The 20068-nt window shown below is 38.8% G+C and overlaps 1 long non-coding RNA gene across 1 annotated transcript in view; it reads left to right on the top strand.

Moving 5' to 3' along the window:
* Nucleotides 1-883: 883 nt before the first annotated feature.
* LOC135361465 (uncharacterized) overlaps nt 884-20068 on the top strand; it is a 66731-nt gene continuing 47546 nt past the window's right edge. The window contains exon 1 of the long non-coding RNA XR_010408552.1: nt 884-935. This is a non-coding gene — a long non-coding RNA (uncharacterized LOC135361465). The remainder of the gene's footprint in view (nt 936-20068) is intronic.

Below are 20068 nucleotides of genomic sequence, written 5' to 3'. Positions count from 1 at the left end.
GGGATCCAGGCATGGTTGGCTGGGTCCTCTGCATCAGAATCTTCATACAGCTGTAAGTGAGGTGTTGGCCAAGGCTGGAGTCTCCCCTAAAGGCTTGATTGGGGAAGAATCTGCTTCCAAGCTACATGGTTATTGTCAGGATTCAGTTCCTTGAGGACCGTTGGGCTGAGAACCTCAGTTCCTAGTTGTTTGTTGGCTGGAGGGCTCCCCAGTTCCTCTCCAACATGACAGCTAGCTTCATCAAAGCCAGAAAGCCGAAAAGGCAATAAAAGTCTGCTAGCAAAATGGAAGTCAAATTTTATGTAACCTCATCATGAAAGTGACATCATATCACTTTTGTCCTATTCTGTTTGTTAGAACAAGTCTTTAGGCCATCCCACAGTTCAAGGGAGGATATTACACAAGGGCATGAGTATCAGGAGTTGGAGATCATAGCAGGTACATTTTAGAGTCTGCCTGCTACAATATGCGTGTGTATTACCTATTTAGTGAAATTAAACAAATAAAAGTGTGTGTAGACATCCAAGACTAAATGAAAATGAAAGTCTCAGTGTAATAGGTGAAATATGATTCATTTTGTAAATAAGAAATAGCATGTGCATATATATGTGTGTATAAATGCATACAAAATGATAGGAATGATACAAATCAAGTGGTTAGTGTCTTTATCCGTTCAGGCTGCTGTAATAGAATACCATAGAGTGGATGGACGGTTTATGAGTGATAAATATTTTTTTAAAGTTTTAATTTAAATTCCAGTTTGTTAACATACACTGTAATATTAGTTTTGGGTATACAGTTTAGTGATTCAACACTTACATACAATACTTTGTGCTTGTCACAACAAGCACACTCCATGAATAACAAATATTTATTTCTCACAGTTCTGGTTGCTGGGAAGTCCAAGATCAAGGCATTGGCAAATCTGATGTCCGGTGAGCACCCACTTTCTATTTCACACACAGCCATTTTCTTGCTATGTCCTCACATGGTGACAGGGGTGAGGGAGCTCTCTGGGATCTCTTACAAAGGCACTAATCCCATTCATGAGGGCTCCACCCTTATGACCTAAGCACCTCCCCAAAGGCCCTAACTCCTAATGCCATAACTTTGGGGATTTTGTTTCAACACATGAATTTTGAAGGGACACAAACGTTCAAACTATAGCAGTTAACAGTGATTACTTCTGTGGAGAAATGAGAAGAAATGGATATAAAGGAACTTTTATAGTTTAATCTAGTTCTTTGTTTTCTTCTCAACATGACAGGAAAGTAAGTAGAATCATTTCATAAAGTTGAAGTGGATAACCGGCTTTCCAACGGTATATGGTAACTTAATTGCAGGATCAGGATTCAAAATAGTTCTGAACATCAAAGTTTTTTTTCCTATTTATTTATTGGATTATTTATTTACTTCAAAACTAATCTTTTTTGCTCAGAAAAATTACTTTAAAAATTTAAAAAACTACTTATAAGAATTATGAGTATTTGTTCCTTTGGTGATGCCTGGCTAACTGCATTGGGTAGCCATCTCTACTAAATATTTCTGGTGATTAAGCCATTTTTAAACCTTGATAAAATAGAAATTTGTATTTAATCCTATGGTAGGGTTGCCAGATCTAGCAAATGAAAATATAGGATGCCCAATTAAATTTGAATTTCAGATACATAATGAAGAGTGTTTTAGTATAAGTCTCAAATATGCACATATTTTTATATGTACAATATTTGGACATACACTACAAAATTGCTCATTGTTTATCTGAAATTCACATTTAACTGGATGTCCTGTATTCTATCTGGAACTCTATCCTATGGGCAATGAAAAAAGCAGTGTAGGTTCTTGAGCAGAAGGATTACATAGTAAAATAGAATTTTAAAAGGATCACTCCCTACTTCATTAGTGTCTCTGATACCCCAAGCTCCTTATTCTTCTCTTTCTGAGCCAAGGACTAATCCTTTAAACAAACATTTATGAACCCCTGCTAGGTATGAGACGCTGCACCTGCTAGTGGGGACACAAAATCAAACAAGCTTCCATTCTCGCCCTCAAGAAACTCAGAGCCTTTTTTGACTGATACTTGTTACAGGATATTTCCCGGGGGGGGGGTGGGTCAGGGTGGGGGGAGATTACTAAAGGTAAGAATACACCAAATCTGATAAAGGCAGATCAATATGTTGTGTCTCTTAACTCTCAAAATTTAGTATTTTTTGGATGGTTTTAACACACCTTAAGGCTTTTAAAATTATACACTATAATGGGTGCTTATGACAAGAATATTTTTGAAAATTGAGAAATTAAAAAAATAGTTTTAAAGGGTTTTGTTTTCTTTGAGTCTTCATCATCATTTTTATTCTTCTGAAATAGTCACTGAAATATCTCTGTGGAAGTATAAAGAAGTAATATAATTTTGCAGAATGTGATTTACCAATATAAGTTTGCTAAATTTGACTTTATGACTATATTCCAGGAAAACAGAAAAGCAAAACTCAATAAGGAAATAATCTGCAACTAAATTTTAATAAACATCCCAGAGATAGAGCTTTGTGTCAAGTCCTTTGTACGTTGATTTGGTAGATTTTTTTTTTTTTGCTGTTTTAAGTACATTATTCCCTGAAGTTTATCCCAGTGATGTAACATAGTTGGATGGCTGACTAGTTAGTTACTGCATGAGTTCTAAAGTTCCGTATTTTTAGATTGAGTAACAGCCCTCTGGTCGGGGAAGGATGACTGTGTAGCCACAGAAAAGTGGAAGAGAGAATTGGAGCGTGCCGTCCAAGGCCTGACTGCTGTCAGATCCAGTCCTCATGTCCTCCTTCCTGGCTGTAGATCAGAGGGAATGGCCCTGTAGGCTGCATTACCAAGCCCTCATGTCAGCTCACCTTTGGCTAGTTTTAGTCAATGGATGGCAGTGACAGGATAGAGACAGGCAGGAAGAAGGGAAAAGCCAGGGTTGGTTGGTTGATTGGTTTTCTCCCATTCTCTGTCTGCATCCGGCAGCCTCTCTGACAATGCCTGTGCCTTCCCCAGGACCCCAGCTTTCACCTGGTGCCCCCAGGCCCTGTGCTCTGCCATTCCCTTTCCCTCCCCTGGTCTAGGGAGGGCGGTGGCTAGCTGATGTTGTCTCATGGAGCCTATTCGGTTTCTCAAGTCCTCCATCTTCCAATGTACCAATTCCCTGAGTTAAACTCTTTCTGTTACATACTTGAAATGGTTTCTAGTTTTCCAGGTAGATTTTGGGAACATGGGCGTTTTTAGGAGAATATCCGGAAATCAAGGACCCATATTTCTCACTCCTTGACATCATCTTCAGGGAGTTTCAAACAAACAATGAACAGCTGTTCCTTTACCACTACTGCTTTCTGTGTTTCAAGGATCAGAGATTGCTCAGGGTCTTCTGGGGCTGAGGACTCTGGAGAACTTTTAGCTAGTAGAGCATGAATCTGTGCTTTGCCTCCAACCACGTCTTCTTTATTTTGTGAACACACACAGTTTCCTTTTTTTTTTTTTAATAGAAGGGAGTTGGTATCATTTCTAGATCAAGAATTCTTAAAATGGGGCGCCTGGGTGGCTCAGCTGGTTAAGCAACTGCCTTCGGCTCAGGTCATGATCCTGGAGTCCCGGGATCGAGTCCTGCATCAGGCTCCCTGCTCGGCAGGGAGCCTGCTTCTGCCTCTGACCCTCCCCCCTCTCATGCTCTCTCTCTCTCATTCTCTCTGTCTCAAATAAATAAATAAATAAAATCTAAAAAAAAAAAAAAAGAATTCTTAAAATGAATATGTAAGGGAAAAGGAGGTTAAAGGAAGGAAGAATGAAATGGAACAAAAAAAGGAGTTCTGAGATAAGGGAGAGCAAATAGGAAGATGATATGGAATCAGGTAATACAACTCTTTTCTTGGAGAAGGTCAATACCTTGATTAAAAGGGGATTAAGAAATCTATTTTCTCAAAAATGTTACTCTGAACCCTGAAACTCATTAACACATTGCAGATGTTTGTGTGAACTCATAAACCATAGTAAATATAGGAAATGATGTTGACTATCTACATTGTAAATAGCAGTAATCTCAGCCTCTCAGTGAACTTTGTGGGCCAGCAAAGGAAAGGAAAATATTTCATAGTGAAAGCAGTGCGCTTGACAAATGGGCGGCAGTAGCAGAAACCCGATGCGGGGGAGGAGGCAATCACATGTCCTTGCTTTATTATGTAGGTGTAAAATGCCTTGCTCCAGACTATTTACTTCTAATCTGGTGAGCGAAGGGCCTTGTTAGCTGACTTGTTGAAAAAGACCAAACCAGGAAGTAGGATTTGTGTATATCATAGGTCTCCCTGTTCTCTGGCATCAACTCTGAGGAAGACAAGGCCTTTCTTAAATGTTCCAAAGCATTGCTGCGGTGCAGGATAACACCACCCTTCAGAGCGAGGGCTTTGCAGTCAGGCTGCCTCAGTTCAAATGCTGCCGTGCTCATTTCCTAACTGAGGCATCTTGGGCTCGTTAACCTCTCTGGGCCTCTTCTGTAAAATACGGACAGAAAGAGCACCTCCTACATAATGTTGTTGTGAGGATTCGACTCACTCGTAAAACTTAGACCAGTACCTGGAACTTAGGAAGCCCTGGATAAAGCTGAAATATTATTATTGCCAGAGGTGGTACCTGTGATTTTAGAGCTTGTGTTAAATTCAAAGTATGGGAACTACATTTTAGAGAAATGCATGAAGTCATATACCATATTAAATGTAAGAAATCCTGTTGGTTTATAACTTGTTCCATCTTACAAGAAGACTAAAAAACAGAAAACAAAAACAAAACCCGTGGTGACAGCAGGGAGATTTGACAAACAGGAAGCAATAGTAAAACATTTAACATTGGAATTTCTTTCTTCAGGCATATTCTGCACATACATGTTGAAGAGATACGTGACTGTATGTTATAGTAGGAAAAACAGCAGAATAGTTGGGGTTGGGAAATCTGCAGCAGAATAAAGTCACTGCATTTAGATGGACAACATATTACCAAACAGGTCTGACATTGTTACCATTCAGCTTATGTACCCTTTGTTTCCTGACGGTTTTTAGCTTACTGAAGTCAAATGACATTTTTTGACAGATGGAAATTTATGAGCTGTTTAGGGAAAAAAGCACATGTCTTAATGGGCAACATCACCTTTTCCATAAATGTAAACGAAACTTCAAAAAATAGTTTAGATAGAAAACAACTGATAGAAAACAACTTTTTCTCTCCCACTCTGTCCTGCTCCCTTTCTCCCTTCCTCTCTCTTTCTCTCTTCCTTCCTTCTGATGGATAATGGTCCCAGTCTTCATATTAACAAATATCAACCCAGCAATAAAGACTACAGCTGCATTTTTGAATGGACATCGTTTTGTCACTATCACTGTTGGGACACCAGTTTTATAGCAGGCTCTGACCAAGTCCTGTTATAATGACTTTAATGGTTGATAGGGGCCATGTAGGATTTTCCGTATGAGAACTCTGGAAACAAAATACTTAAGTAGCACTACTTATAAGTGCAGTCAGGTTTAGGAAAGTGTAAATGATCATGCATATAGTTTCAGGGAACTTATGATCATCCTCTTCCCCTCCAGAACAAAGTTAACACTTGTTGACTCAGATAAGTTGGTGTTCCACCTCACCCAACTCATCTGGCTGGAACAAGTTTACATGCCAGTGTGAGGATGGCCACATGATACTTTTAGGAAATGATAGGAGCATATTGGTGTGATTTTGAGTTCATCAGCATTGAGCAATTCTTCTTCATAGTGAATCCATTGACCTACCTGTGGCAGTTTGTGCTAAACATATGCTGTGTTTTGACACCAATCCCTCCACTTTAGAATTTGGAAACATCTATGGGTTTTGAATAGTGTAATGTCCTCACCTACTCAAGCATGCAATGGTAGCTCAGAACATTTATTAAAGATGACCTTACAGCACCATTTACAGAACTAGTAATAAGAGCACATGGCTGTGAGTAAGAGAATGGTTACTGTGTGCCGCGTCCTGAAGGAAGATGAATGAGAGGCTCCAAAGCCCAGTTTGCTGTCTCTGTCCTAGTTTTATTTGTATGTTCTGTGGAATTGCTACCACATCACTGCCGCAGGACTCCCTCCTACCATGAGACTCTACCATTTTGGAAACACTCAGAAGGATGAAGGGCCCAGAGCAGCTGAGGCAAATACGATTAACCACAACTTCTTAATCACTAGTTTATGGGGGCACCTGGCTGTTTCAGTTGGTGGAGCATACAACTTTTGATCTCAGGGTTGTGCGTTTGAGCCCCACATTGGGTGCAGAGATTACTTAAAAGTAAAATCTTTAAAAAAAAAAATCGCTAGTTATGAGCAGAGAGGCAAAACATAGTAAAAGCAGTGAAGTTTGACAAATGGGCAGCAAATAGCACAAAGCTTATAGAGGATGGGAAGTTGGACTCAAATGGGACAACTATTCCTTTTTTCCTGAATGTTCCAGTCGCATGAGCTGCCTATACAAGAAGGAATGCCATCTCTTCTACTTTAATGGGAGGAACAGCATCTCTTCTGCAAAATTTCCCCAGGTCATCCCAAAAGAAGTATGACCTCTCTTTTCCAAATTACCTTAGAACTTTAAATGTGTTCCTTTGCATGGTAATTAACATCTCATCTCCCTCTCAGTTGGATGAGACTGGAAGAAAAGGAAAAAAATAATACAAAAATGAATCTAGATAAGCAGATTTGATAATAACAAATTATTTTGATAGTGAGGTCAAGGAAAGGCTCTTTGAGGAGGTGATAGATAAGCTGAGACCTAAAGAATGAGCAGGAACTGGCTATAATAGCAGGGAAAAGAATATTCCAGAGAGACAGAACAACATGTGCAAAGGCCCCAAGAAAAGAAAGGACCTGGGGTGTGTACCGAGGGAGCTGAATGTAGGCCCGTTTGACTGGAACTCAGTGAACATTCTATAGCAGAAGACAGCCTTAGAGAAGGCAAATCCATATGCAGAATGTCTATTCCAGTAAGGAAAAAACGCTGCCCTTTCCATGATGGAAGTGGTATCAAATGTAATAAACTGGCCACCACATAACTAGCTGATCACCTGGGGAATGGTGCCATGTGGGAGCTCAGTATTGGTCTCTGCTGCTGGCACATCAGGCACTCGGCAGTGGCCATAGTCACGTTGGCCTTGCTGAGCCCATGCATGACCTCCATCCCCACCACCATGGTCATTCTGTTCGTGAGCCCATTGGGCAATGACAGGCATGGTTGGGGAATGAGACTGTCCACTTAATTATTAGGATTCTCTTCTTCTGGCATTGCCCTTTGGTAAGCATTCACATGGGACATAAATATCTTCACAGTTTTTGCCCATTCAGATAGGTCTGTCCACAAACCTATTCCCCAAATATCTTTGTCTCCAACTTTCCAATCATGTTTCTTCTAAGTCCCTGACTATCCAACAAAACCATTGGCCACCACACCCCCTCCCCCAGAAAAAGAAAAGAAAAAAAGAGAGCCTGACTAGTACATCTAATTTCATTGGTCAAAGTGGTTTTTAAAAATCATTTTTTTGTGGAATATATTGCTTGATCAGACACAGTAGATTTACCCATATAATTTGGCATACTCTGTCCAATGCACAAAATGTAGTAATTATTTTTTACTTAATTACTGGAAAGCTTGAATCATAAAAGGTAATTGTCAACTAAAGATATTTCTACTTAAACTTTGGTTTTGTTCATAATATGTATGAAAATTTATGAGTGCATTTATGTTTAAAACATACTTAAAACCCAATATAAGACAATCACTGTTTTTGAAACATGCATCTTTTTGTTATCCCATCACCTTGAGGGAAATGTGATCTTGCCAAGTATCTTTAATACTGTGCCTTCCATATTTCACTCTTGTATCTGAAAATCATGGAAAACCAAAGCTAGAGAGAAAAGTAGTAAGTAATGTACTACCCAAAGTAGTCACAAAATATTTTTTTATTAACTCTGCTAAGGTTTTCAATTATGAAGTGGCAGAAATATTTTATTTTGTATCTTAATATCATGGTGCAATTAATTTAATTATTTTTCTAGAACAAAACAAATATGATACAAAAGCATGTGCTGGTAACTATCAGGAATTTATTCAATTAACAAAACTGCAGTGAACCAAACAAAGCTCCTGCCTTCAAGGGGTTTGAATTCCAATGGCAAGGCTAACTATACATAAATTAACAAATAAATATATAATATAACACCATATAATGATAAATGTATTAAAATAATAGATTATGTTCATAGCATTGATTACCAAAATACTTACATTCAAATATGTCTATTATGAAATCTTTTGTTTTTGCCTCTTCAGAAAATCATGGAACATGCTCCTTTGTAAATACAATCAACAGAGTTTGCTTCCTATTATAAGGAATAATTTGGAAGCTAACTTGGAGCTAAAAAAGAAGGTATCAAGCAGTTATTTTTGGTTTTAGTTTCTGCAGTTTCTTTCCAATATGCAAAGTTGGGTTTGTGAAGAAAGCTCTTGTCTCTTTAACTTCCTGTTTAAGTAGTAAAACAGAAGTCTAGAAAAGTCGACTATGACCAAACGATAATGACAGTTTATTCATTGGAGAACTTTGTTTTTCTCCTGCCATAAGCATAGCCTTAGGAAGATGAAACCCTCACCACAGCACATGTGTACGTTTTGCTGAATTGACCAAAAGTTGCACAATCCAAATCCCAGTCTAAAAGTTGGGAATTACACTGGAAAACCTAACTGAAACTGACAAAAGACTAATTATAAAAAAGATTAGTATTTGAGACCCCAAAAGTCAATTGTTTAGAATAGTAATTACTAGAAACAAAATTCAATAATATTTTTAAAATTTGTTCTTCAAAAACTGGTCACCAGATGGAAAATTATATTGCTGTTACATAGAAATCCTTCTTTGGCTAGCTGGAAAAGTAAAGTACTAAAATAAGTAGTCCTGTTCCATAGTAGTTTGTTTTTCATGTTAGGTAAGGACTTTAGAGGTACTGAGGTATTTAGAATATCCAAGAAAAAACTTTTCTGTCTACTTTCATTCTTTCTAGTATCTTTCACATTAATTTCCCAGGGTATTTATTCTTGGTTATTTGGCAATCTATCAAGACAAAGATGAGCATTTTTTTTTTAAGATTTTATTTATTTATTTGACAGAGACACAGTGAGACAGGGAACACAAGCAGGGGGAGTGGGAGAGGGAGAAGCAGGCTTGCTGCTGAGCAGAGAGCCCAATGGGGGGGCTCGATCCCAGGACCCTGGGATCATGACCTGAGCGGAAGGCAGACACTTAACGACTGAGCCACCCAGGCGCCCCAAGACAAAGATGAGTGTTGAGACACTAGTCTAATCAGGATTACTTGCCATTAAATTTAGGAGCACAGGTGCAACACATACCACCCAAGCTCCTGTTTTCTGCTGATGTTAAATCAGCACAATATTGACTATTTCCTTCATTGGACCTTTTGAGAAGGAATCTGTGCTCAGTCTTGGTGGGTCTATGTAACTGTCTTGCCTTAAGGTGAGATTCAGTGTAAACTAATACGTCAAGTGATAACTATCTGTTAAAAATATTCCTTTTCTTCTATCTACTTAAGATTCACTTTCCAGGAACCTCAAAATCTCTCTGGGCCCTTAAGGGCAGACACCACACCACACAAGGCATTGGTTTAAGGCTGTCTGCTTACATTAGGTGCAACTCTTTGGATATCTTCAAGTCTCCATAGTCTCCTCTTGCTCTGGTATCTGTATCTATTGAATTTTTAGTTTTTAACCTTCCTCTTGATTCTTGCAACTGCTATCCTTTTTCTAAATCACTCTGCTCTACTGTGAACACTGCCCTGACTTGTCTTCATTGACCAAAAACACAAGGCATTTGTATTTAGCAAACTGGGCTGAAGTTTGGAGTTGTACAGTGGCGTTACATGCAATATTATTGATGACAAGCCAAACGTTAAATTTTAATAGTAGTTATCATGCTTCTACCATGGCCTCCATTGGCCATTCATCCTAGTTTTCCTTTTTGTTACTGGTTGTTTCTCCTTAGGCTTGTTGTCTTCACTTCTGGTTAGAGTCTCACCCTCTCTCCTGCCCTTTCCCTGAAATCTGTTGGATTAGTTTGCTTGGGTTGCCATAACAAAATACCACAGACCAGGGAGCTTAAATAATAGAAATTTATTGTCTCCCAGTTCTGGAGGCTGGAAGTCCAAGACTACAGTGCTGGCCGGTTTGATTTCTCCTGAGGCCTCTCTCCTTGGCTTGCAGATGGCTGTGTTCTCCCTGTGTCCTCACATGGCCTTTCCTCTATGCATGCATGGCAGCCCTGGTACCTCTCCTGTGTCTGAATTTCCTCTTATATTGACACCAGTCTGAATAGATTAAGGCCCACCCTAGCAGCTTCATTTTAACTTAATTACCTCTTCAAAGTTGTATCTTGAATGCAGTCATATTCTGAGATACTAGGGTTTAAGGTTTCAACACAGGAATTTCAGGGAGGACACAATTCAGTGCATAACATCTCCCAAGTATTTTTTCTTCTTCTATTTCATTGCCAGCCTCCAATCCTTAAATTTCAGTTCCATTTTTTTTTTTAAGAGAGAGAGAGAGAACAGAGGGGGAGGGGCAGAGGGAGAGGGGGAGAATATTAAGCAGACTCCATGCCCAGTGCAGAGCCCAACATGGGTCTTGATCTCGTGACCCTGAGATCATGACCTGAGCCAAAATCAAGAGTCAGATGCTTAACTGACTGAGCCGCCCAGGTGCCCCTCAGTTCCATTTCTAAAGCACAGCAACCTTGTTTTCTATTAAATACTCTGTATGTTCCAAACAAAATGCTATCTACTTTTGGACTTCATTTTTTTTAAGCAATATAGCTCAGGTGAAAGTTTTAAGATTTCAGTTTCTCCTATATTATAGACAAGTTCCATGGTCTGATTCCATCAATATTTATGCTTACGAGGGACAAATACCATGATTCATTCTCCTTGTCGTGAAGTTCCATCAGGGCCACTGGATGGGGGGAGTTGGCTGAGATGCCTGGTTTTCCTTTTTGAACTCATGTATTTTCTCTTGAGTTTACTCACTTGACTTACAGTAAGAACTTGTAGATATATTAATTCAGAGGAAATATCTTGTCAGCTGCTAATATATCAGCCTCAAGACTTTTTTCAAACAAAAGGTATCCAGTGCATAACTGTTAACCTTACATTAATAAGTCAAAGGAATGGACCTGACTCTCCATACCTCTCCTTCCCCAGTCTCTCCTGTCCTGACAGCCCCTCCTTCAATTCCATCATTTTGGGGACTACTTTTTCAATTCAAGCACACACTCAGCACTCATTCATTCTAAGAAATCTTTATAAGCAATTGGTCTATATTGTCTTTAATCTTTTAGATATTTTTGTAAGGTAGCCATTTTAAACATATTAAATAGATGAGAGGTTATAGGTCAAGGCCTCATGCAGCATCTTAGTTTCATGCTATTTATTGACAGAATATGAATTTGACCTATGTCTGCCAAGTCCTAATGTCCCTGCTCTTTTTACTGCACAAGAAGAGGAGATATAAGAAACTTCTGTTTCTGAAACTGTCGTAAGATTTTGGAATTCTCAACATTCATAGTCCTGTCTTTGAATATTTGGATACCGTAAGGTCTATCCCTGTTTATAGCCCTCTCCCTCCCTTTTAAAAAATAAAGAAATTTTGGGGGGAGATTTTCCCTAATTTCATAATCCCCTAAGATTACTCTCATTAATTTTACATTTTACCTTCCTATCCTGATTGACATCAATTAACATATTGGCAAGTCTCCTTAGCCAGCCCTTCCTGGTTTAGGCAAGGAGAGAATTGTTTTATTTATTTATTTTTTTATTATGTTATGTTAATCACCATACATTACATCATTAGTTTTTGATGTAGTGATCCATGATTCATTGTTTGCGTATAACACCCATGCGGTATGTGCCCTCTTTAATACCCATCACCAGGCTAACCCATCCCCCTACCCCCTTCCCCTCTAGAACCCTCAGTTTGTTTCTCAGAGTCCATAGTCTCTCATGGTTCATCTCCCCCTCCAATTTCCTGCCCTTCATTCTTCCCTTCCTGCTATCTTCTTTTATTTATTTATTTATTTATTTATTTATTTATTTATTTATTTATTTATTTATTTATTTATTTAAACATAAAATGTATTATTTGTTTCAGAAGTACAGGTCTGTGATTCAACAGTCTTACACAATTCACAGCACTCACCATAGCACATACCCTCCCCAATGTTTATCACCCAGCCACCCCATCCCTCCCACCCCCCACCACTCCAGCAACCCTTGGTTTGTTTCCTGAGATTAAGAATTCCTCATATCAGTGAGGTCATATGATACAAGGCAAGGAGAGAATTGAGTCATGCCACTCAAGGTCATACACAGCAGGAGGAGGTACATATCAGTTGGTGGGAGGCACTGAAGGGAAGGAGTCCTGGGTCAAGGCCAAAAGAGAGTAAATTATTGAGACATAGTTCCAGGAAGCGGAAAGCTGGTGAAAGTTTTGGGAAATAAATGCAACTTCGTGAACCAAGAAATAGTTCAAAAGGTGAATCAAGAAGAAAAACCCAGGAGAGGCAAGAAACTAAAACAAGATGGCCAAGGGCCAAAGGAAATAAACATAGGTTGTAGGGTGGTTCAGGAACAAAACCTTTGATTGTGTTGATATTATCCTGTATGCATTTCTTAGCTATATCATTAAGGCCAGTTAAAATGGGACTGGGACTGGAATTTTAGATCTACCTCTCTGTAATAAAAAGTTATTGTGTTACAGATATTTAAGGTAACTGCTTGGTGAGTAGTCTGTGGTTCTTCTGAATTTCTTTTTTTCTAAAGTCATGATGGGGAAGAGAGACACAAACATAATCAGTAATAAATTTTTATTGCATGCTTAAATCATCCTAACACCTCTATGACAGAAACGTATTATTTTCATTGCACAGATGAGACGATGGAGGCAAAGGAAGGCTGAGTAACTTTCTCATGTTTACACAATGAGTAAGTGGCATAGCAAGGATTTGAATTGATTACTATGCAGTGTGTTAAGCGATAAAATAACAATATAGTATAAACAAATGAGGATCCAATGATTTCTTCTTGGATGAAGATCAGGGAGAGTTCTGCTAATGGGATGCCGTATCTTCTATGAATCATCCCACAACTTGGTGCCTGTGTAAACATTACCTCTGTGCTCTCACATTAACATTACCCTTGATACTGTTCTCATTACCCAGACACTAAAAGTAATACATGAAAAAGGATTTATCCTGATTTTTCTTTTACCAAAACCCCCCAAGTTTTAAAGACATTCTCACTCCACAGGGCTGGGGTGTTCCATTCAAGTTAATTTTTTTAAGTCTGTATTTAAATTCTAGTTAGTTAACATATAGTGTAATACTTGTTGTAGGAGTAGAAGTTAGTGATTCATCACTTACATATAACGCACCGTGCTCATCACAACAAGTGATTTCCTTAATGCCCAACACCCATTTAGCCCATTCCTCACCCATCTCCTCTCCAGCAACCCTCAGTTTGTTCTCTATAGTTAAGAGTCTCTTGGGGTGCCTGGGTGGCTCAGTCATTAAGCATCTGCCTTTGGCTCAGGTCATGATCCCAGGGTCCTGGGTTCGAACCCCACATTGGGCTCCCTGCTCAGTGGGAAGCCTGCTTCTCCCTCTTCCACTCCTCTTGCTTGTGTTCCCTCTCTCACTCTCTCTCTCTCTCTCTGTCAAATAAATAAATAAATAAATAAATAAAAATCTGTTTTTAAAAAGTCTCTCATGGTTTGCCTCCCTCTCTTTTTTTTCCTCCCTTCCCCTATGTTCATCTATTTTGTTTCTTAAATTCCACATATGAGTGAAATCATACGGTATTTTTCTTTCTCTGACTGACTTATTTCGCTTAGTATAACGTACTCTAGCTCCATCCACATTGTTGCAAATGGCAAGATTTCATTCTTTTTGATAGCTGAATAATATTCCATTGTATATATAAACCACAACTTCTTGTCCATTGACATTTGGGCTCTTTCCATAATTTGGCTATTGTTGATAATGCTGCTATAAACATTGGGGTGCATGTGCCCCTTTGAATAAGTATTTTTGTATCGTTTGGGTAAATACTTAGTAGCGCAATTGCTGGGTTGTAGGGTAGTCCTATTTTTAACTTAGTTTTGTTGATTGTTTCCTTCACTGTGAAGATTTTTATCTTGATGAAGTACCAATAGTTCGTTTCTGCTTTTGTTTTCTCTTGTCTCCAGGGATGTATCTAGTAAGAAGTTTCTATGGCCAAGGTCAAAGAGATTACCACCTGTGTTCTCCTGTAGGATTTTGATGGTTTTGAGCCTGACATTTAGGTCTTTCATCCATTTTGAATTTATTTTTGTGTCTGGTGTAAGAAAGTGGTCCAGTTTCATTGTTTTGCATGTAGCTGTCCAGTTTTCCCAACACCATTTGTTGAAGAGACTGTCTTTTTTCCATTGGATAGTCTTTTCTGCTTTGTTGAAGATTAGTTGACTATATAGTTGTGGGTCCATTTCTGGGTTTTCAATGTTCCATTGATCTGGGTGTCTGTTTTTGTGCCAGTACCATACTGACTTGATGATTACAACTTTGTAATATAACTTGTAAGTCCGGAATTGTGATGCCTCCAGCTTTGCTTTTTTTTTTTTTTTTTCTTTCAGGATCAGTTTGGCTATTTGGGGTCTTTTGTGGTTCCATACAAATTTTAGGATTGTTTGTTCTGTTCTGTGAAAAACACTGGTGGTATTTTAATAGAGATTGCATTAAGTGTATAGGTTGCTTTGGGTAGTATAGACATTTTAACAATATTTGTTCTTCCAATCCATGAGCATGGAATGTTTTTCCATTTCTTTCTGTCCTCTTCAATTTCTTTCATCAGCATTCTATAGTTTTTAGAGTACATAACTTTTATCTCTTTGGTTAGGTTTATTCCTAGGTATCTTATGGTTCTTGGTGCAATTGTAAATGGGATCAATTCCTTTATTTCTCTTTCTGCTGCTTCATTATTAGTGTATAGAAATGCAACAGATTTCTATACATTGATTTTGTATCCTGTGACTTTCCTAGATTCATGTATCAGTTCTAGTAGTTTTTGATGGAGTCTTTTGGGTTTCCTATATAGAATATCATGTCATTTGTGAAGAGTGAAAGTTTGACTTCTTCCTTGCTGATTTGGATGACTTTTATTTCTTTTTGTTGTCTGATTGCTGAGGCTAGCACTTCCAGTACTATGTTGAATAACAATGGTGAGAGTGGACATCACTGTCTTTTTCCTGACCTAAGGGGGAAAGCTCTCAGTTTTTTCCCACTGAGGATTATATTAGCTATGGGTTTTTCTTATATGACCTTTATGATGTTGAGGTATGTTCCCTCTATCCCTGCTTTGTTGAGGGTTTTTATCAAGAATGGGTGCTGTACTTTATTGAATGCTTTTTCTGCATCTCTTGAGAGGATCATATGGTTCTTATCCTTTGTTTCATTAATGTGGTATATCATGTTGATTGATTTACAAATATTGATATTTGCATAATATTCTCTTTTAATTGTATTTCTGTGTGTTGGTTGTTATTTCTTCTCTCTCATTTGTGATTTTACTTATCTGGGTCCTTTTTTCTTTTCTTTTTTGATATACGTGCCTATTTCTTTCAAAGAGCCAGCTCCTGGTTTTGTTGATCAGTTCTACTGATATTTTTATTTGTTTGTTTTTTTCTATATCAATTATTTTTGCTCTAATCTTTATTATTTCCGTTCTTCTGCTGGCTTTAGACTTCATTTGCTGTTTCTTTTCTAGCTCCTTTAGGGGTAAGGTTAGGTTGTGTATTTGAGACTTTTCTTTCTTCTTGACGTAGGCCTATATTGCTATGTACTTCTCTCTTATCACCACTTTTGCTGCATCCCAAAGATTTTGGACTGTTGTGTTTTCATTTTCATTTGCTTCCATGTATTGTTTTATTTCTTCCTTAATTTCCTGGTTAACCCACTCATTCTTTAGTGGGATGTTCTTTAGCCTCCATGTATTTGTGGTCTTTCCAAATTTTTTCTTGTGATTGACTTCAAGTTTCAGAGTGTTGTGGTCTGAAGATACGCACAATGTGATCTCAATCTTTTTGTACTTGTTGAGGGCTGATTTGTGACCCAGTATGTGATTTATTTTGGAGAATGTTCCATGTGCACTCAAAAAGAATGTGTATTCTGCTGCTTTAGAATGAAGTGTTCTGAATATATCTATAAGTCCATCTGGTCCAGTGTGTCATTCAAAGCCATTGCTTTCTTGTTGATTTTCTGCTTAGATGATCTCTTCATTACTGTAGTGGGGTGTTCAAGTCCCCTGCTATTATTGTATTATTACCAATGAGATTCTTTATGTTTGTTATTATTTGATTTTTACATCTGGGTACTCCCAAGTTCGGGGCATAAATATTTGCTTGTTAGATCTTCTTGTTGGTAGACCTTTTAATTATGGTGTAATACTCTTCTTCATCTCTTGTTGCAGTGTTTTGTCTAAAATCTAGTTTTTCTGATATAAGTATGACTACTTTTTCTTTTGATGTCCATTAGCAGATAAATGGTTCTCCATCCCCTCACTTTCAATCTGCAGGTGTCTTTAGGTTTAAAATGAATCTCTTGTAGGCAGCATATGGATGGACCTTGTTTTGTTTTGTTTTTAATCCATTCTGATATCCTATGTCTTTTGATTGGAGTGTTTAGTCCATTTATATTCAGAGTGATTATTGATAGATATGAATTTAGTGCCATTGTATTACCTGTAAAGTTGGTGTTTCTGGAGATTTTCTCTGTTCCTTTCTAGTCTTTGTTGCTTTTGGTCTTTCTTTCCCACTCAAAGAGTCCCTTTTAATATTTCTTGAGGGGGTGGTTTGGTGGTCACAAACTCCTTTAGTTTTTGTTTGTCTTGGGAACTCGTTATCTCTCCTATTCTGAATGACAGCCTTGCTAGATAGAGTGTTCTTGGCTGCATGTTTTCCCCATTCATTACATTGAATATATCATGCCACTCCCTCTGGCCTGCCAAGTGTCTGTGGAGAGATCCGCTGCTACCTTATTTGTCTTCTCTCGTAGTTTAGAGTTTTCTTTTCCCTTGCTGCTTTCAGGACTTTTTCCTTATCTCTGTATTTTCCCAATTTGACTATGATATGTCTTCATGTTGGCCTGCTTTTATTAATTTTGATGGGAGTTCTCTGTGCGTCCTGGATTTGGATGTCTGTTTCCTTCCCCAGATTAGGGAAGTTTTCAGCTATAATTTGCTCAAATAAACCTTCTTCCCCTTTTCCCTCTCTTCTTCTTCTGGGACTCCTATGATATGAATGCTATTATGCTTTATGGAGTTGCTGAATTCCCTAAGTCTATATTTGTAACCCAATATTTTTCTTTCCCTCTTCTTTTCAGCTTCATTATTTTCCATAATTTTATCTTCTATCTCACTAATTTGTCCCTCTGCTTCTTCTGTCCAGTGGTCATTACATCCAGATGGTTTTACATCTTGGTTATAGCATTTTTTATTTCAGTTTTTAGGTCTTTTATCTCTGTGGTGAGGGAGTCCCTGGTGTCTTCTATGCTTTTCTCAAGCCCAGCAAGTATCCTTAGTATCCTTATGATTGTTGTTTTAAATTCTGGTTCAGACATATTACTTATATCTGTTTGATTAGATCCCTGGCCATGACCTCTCCTTGCTTTTTCTTTTGGTATGAATTCCTCTATCTTGGCAATCTTGGAATTTTATCTAGGTCTCTGTCTTCTGTGTGTTATGAAAGCCTGTTATATTTCCTGCTCCTGAGCGTAATGGCTATATTAAGAAGAGGTCCTATATGGTCCAGGGCCTGGTGCTTCAGGAAGTGTTTCTGGTGTATGCTGTATACATTCTGCTGTTGTGTTTTGTCTGTTCTTTCCCTCAGGTCAGCCTTCTGCAGAGTTTCTCCTTGCTTGCAGTAGGGAGTATTTGGGCCTTATCAACAGTGTGTGGTGAGTGTCAACTAGGTACATTTTGGTCTACTTATTAAAAGAGGCTAGATCCTCTTTCCATAGAGCTTAAGCTTGCAGCACTCTATGGTCAGTAGACTTGGTGTGCGTGGGGGGCAGGCAGGGGGATGTATGTGCTCATCTTCTGGGGGAGGGGTCTACTGCTGCTCTGACTCTCAGACACGTTCACCCTAGTTCAGAAGCACCTGCAGAGTACAAGGGGGTGAGGCTTGATCTAAGTGGCTCAAGCCTCCACTGAGGGGTGCTGTGCTGCTCAGTGGAGTTGGAAGGCACTGATGGGTGGGGGGCGGGGAATGGCATCAGCCTGCTTTCTCATCCCTAGGGAGGGGAGTTGATGCCCACCACTTCAGGAAGCCCTCACAGAAGAGTGAATGGTTTCCCCTCATTTGTCCCAAGCATCCCTCAGATCCCTGCCTTCACCCTGTCTATGTCTGACACACAGTGGTGCAGTGTTCCTGTGTTTTATCTCAGGCCTGCCAGCTGGGTTTCAAAACCCCAAATTTTAGGGACCTGGCATGGTGTGGACCTGTGCTGATCCTTTGAGACAGGGTCTCGCTGCACTGTGGCTGGTGCTGGTTTTTCCCAGAAGAGCAGTCACATGAATGAGCAGGGGCTTGGAGTTTATGGTAAAGCACAGCATAAAGCAGGTGTTCAGGTTAGCTGCCTTCAGCAGGCATCTCTGCTCATATGCTAATGAACGGGTTAGCTTAACGGTGTCCACTGGCTCTTTTGTCCCCAGAGAGGCAGTGCCACCTCTCCCAAATGTACGCCAAGAAGGAGAACTGTCTCTCCCAGTGGGATTCAGGGGATACTTAAACTACACTGTCTGCTCCTGGGCCTCTGCCCTCCTTCTCCACAGGAGCACCTCTATGGCCACCAGGCTCCACCTGGCGATGGTGTGGACATCTAAAACTTCAGACTTTCAGATCTGCTGCTTGTAAAAACTTACAATAATCAACCCCTCTTGTTTTCCCCATCAATGGTTTTGGGGAAGTGCTGTTTTGTTTTGTGCAATGTCCTGTGCTCTGTTCTCCCTCTCTCTCTCTCTCTCTTCTCTCCCTAATCAGGGCTCCCTTCCCTCTGCAGCACTGGCAATTCTCTTCTTCCCCAAATCACATCTCTGTATCTCCTGCCGTCCACAATGTGGCCTCTTTTCTCTCTCTAATTTTGCAGTCTGTTTTCTCAGTCCTCAGATTAATTTCCTAGGTGTTCAGACTGATCTAGCTGTCTTAGAGGGATGGGGCAAGCATAGAGTCCTCCTAATACTCTGCCATCTTAACTCCTCTCCTCAAGTTAATTTCAGAAATTCTAGACATCAAGTGCTATAATTATTCATTGCTTGTACTGAACATTTTGTAAGAAATAGTAAAGTCAGATAACATGTTAAAATCCACATGACAATTTTGATGCTTTAAGCAGTTTGGATAAAAGAAGTTACTTTCTCAACAAAATGTTTTCTTGTGAATAGTTCTTCCTGTAGTTATTATCCTAAGCATAAGAGTAGACTGGCCTGGAAATATGAAATTCCCTTTTCGTTGTCATGGTTCTTTAACAGAACTTCCCATAAGAAAAGCTCAACAGAGCAAGGAAAACTATTTCCCAAACATTTATCAGTTAGTGTGAAAAGTCTAGTTTCTCCATATTTTCCACTTATTTTTAGGTTGTATGATCATAGGAGTAAAAAATATCTACAATAATGTCCACAGCAAATGAAGTTAAGGGGAAATCATAGCTAATTCCAGTACTCAGGACATGGAGGTTTTTGAAAAATGATTTTGTCATTTTGAATAATTCTGTAATTATCATTACACCTGCCTATAGTTGTAGAAAGTAATGACATTTAAGGGATTAATTAATAATACATCATATTTCTAGACTGGATTTTATTAAAACAAAACAATAAATATATAAAAAATAGACTTCTGGGGAAGATGGCAGAATAAGAGAATCCTAAACTCACCTCATCCCATGGATATGCATAGATAG

This window comes from Mirounga angustirostris, unplaced genomic scaffold, assembly GCF_029215605.1.
Source record: "Mirounga angustirostris isolate CCGP_5_RB_7025 unplaced genomic scaffold, mMirAng1.0.hap1 SCAF_2, whole genome shotgun sequence".
NCBI lineage: Eukaryota > Metazoa > Chordata > Mammalia > Carnivora > Phocidae > Mirounga > Mirounga angustirostris.
The sequence above is the reverse complement of the archived record's forward strand: the minus strand, read 5'-3'. Positions and strand labels throughout refer to the sequence as shown.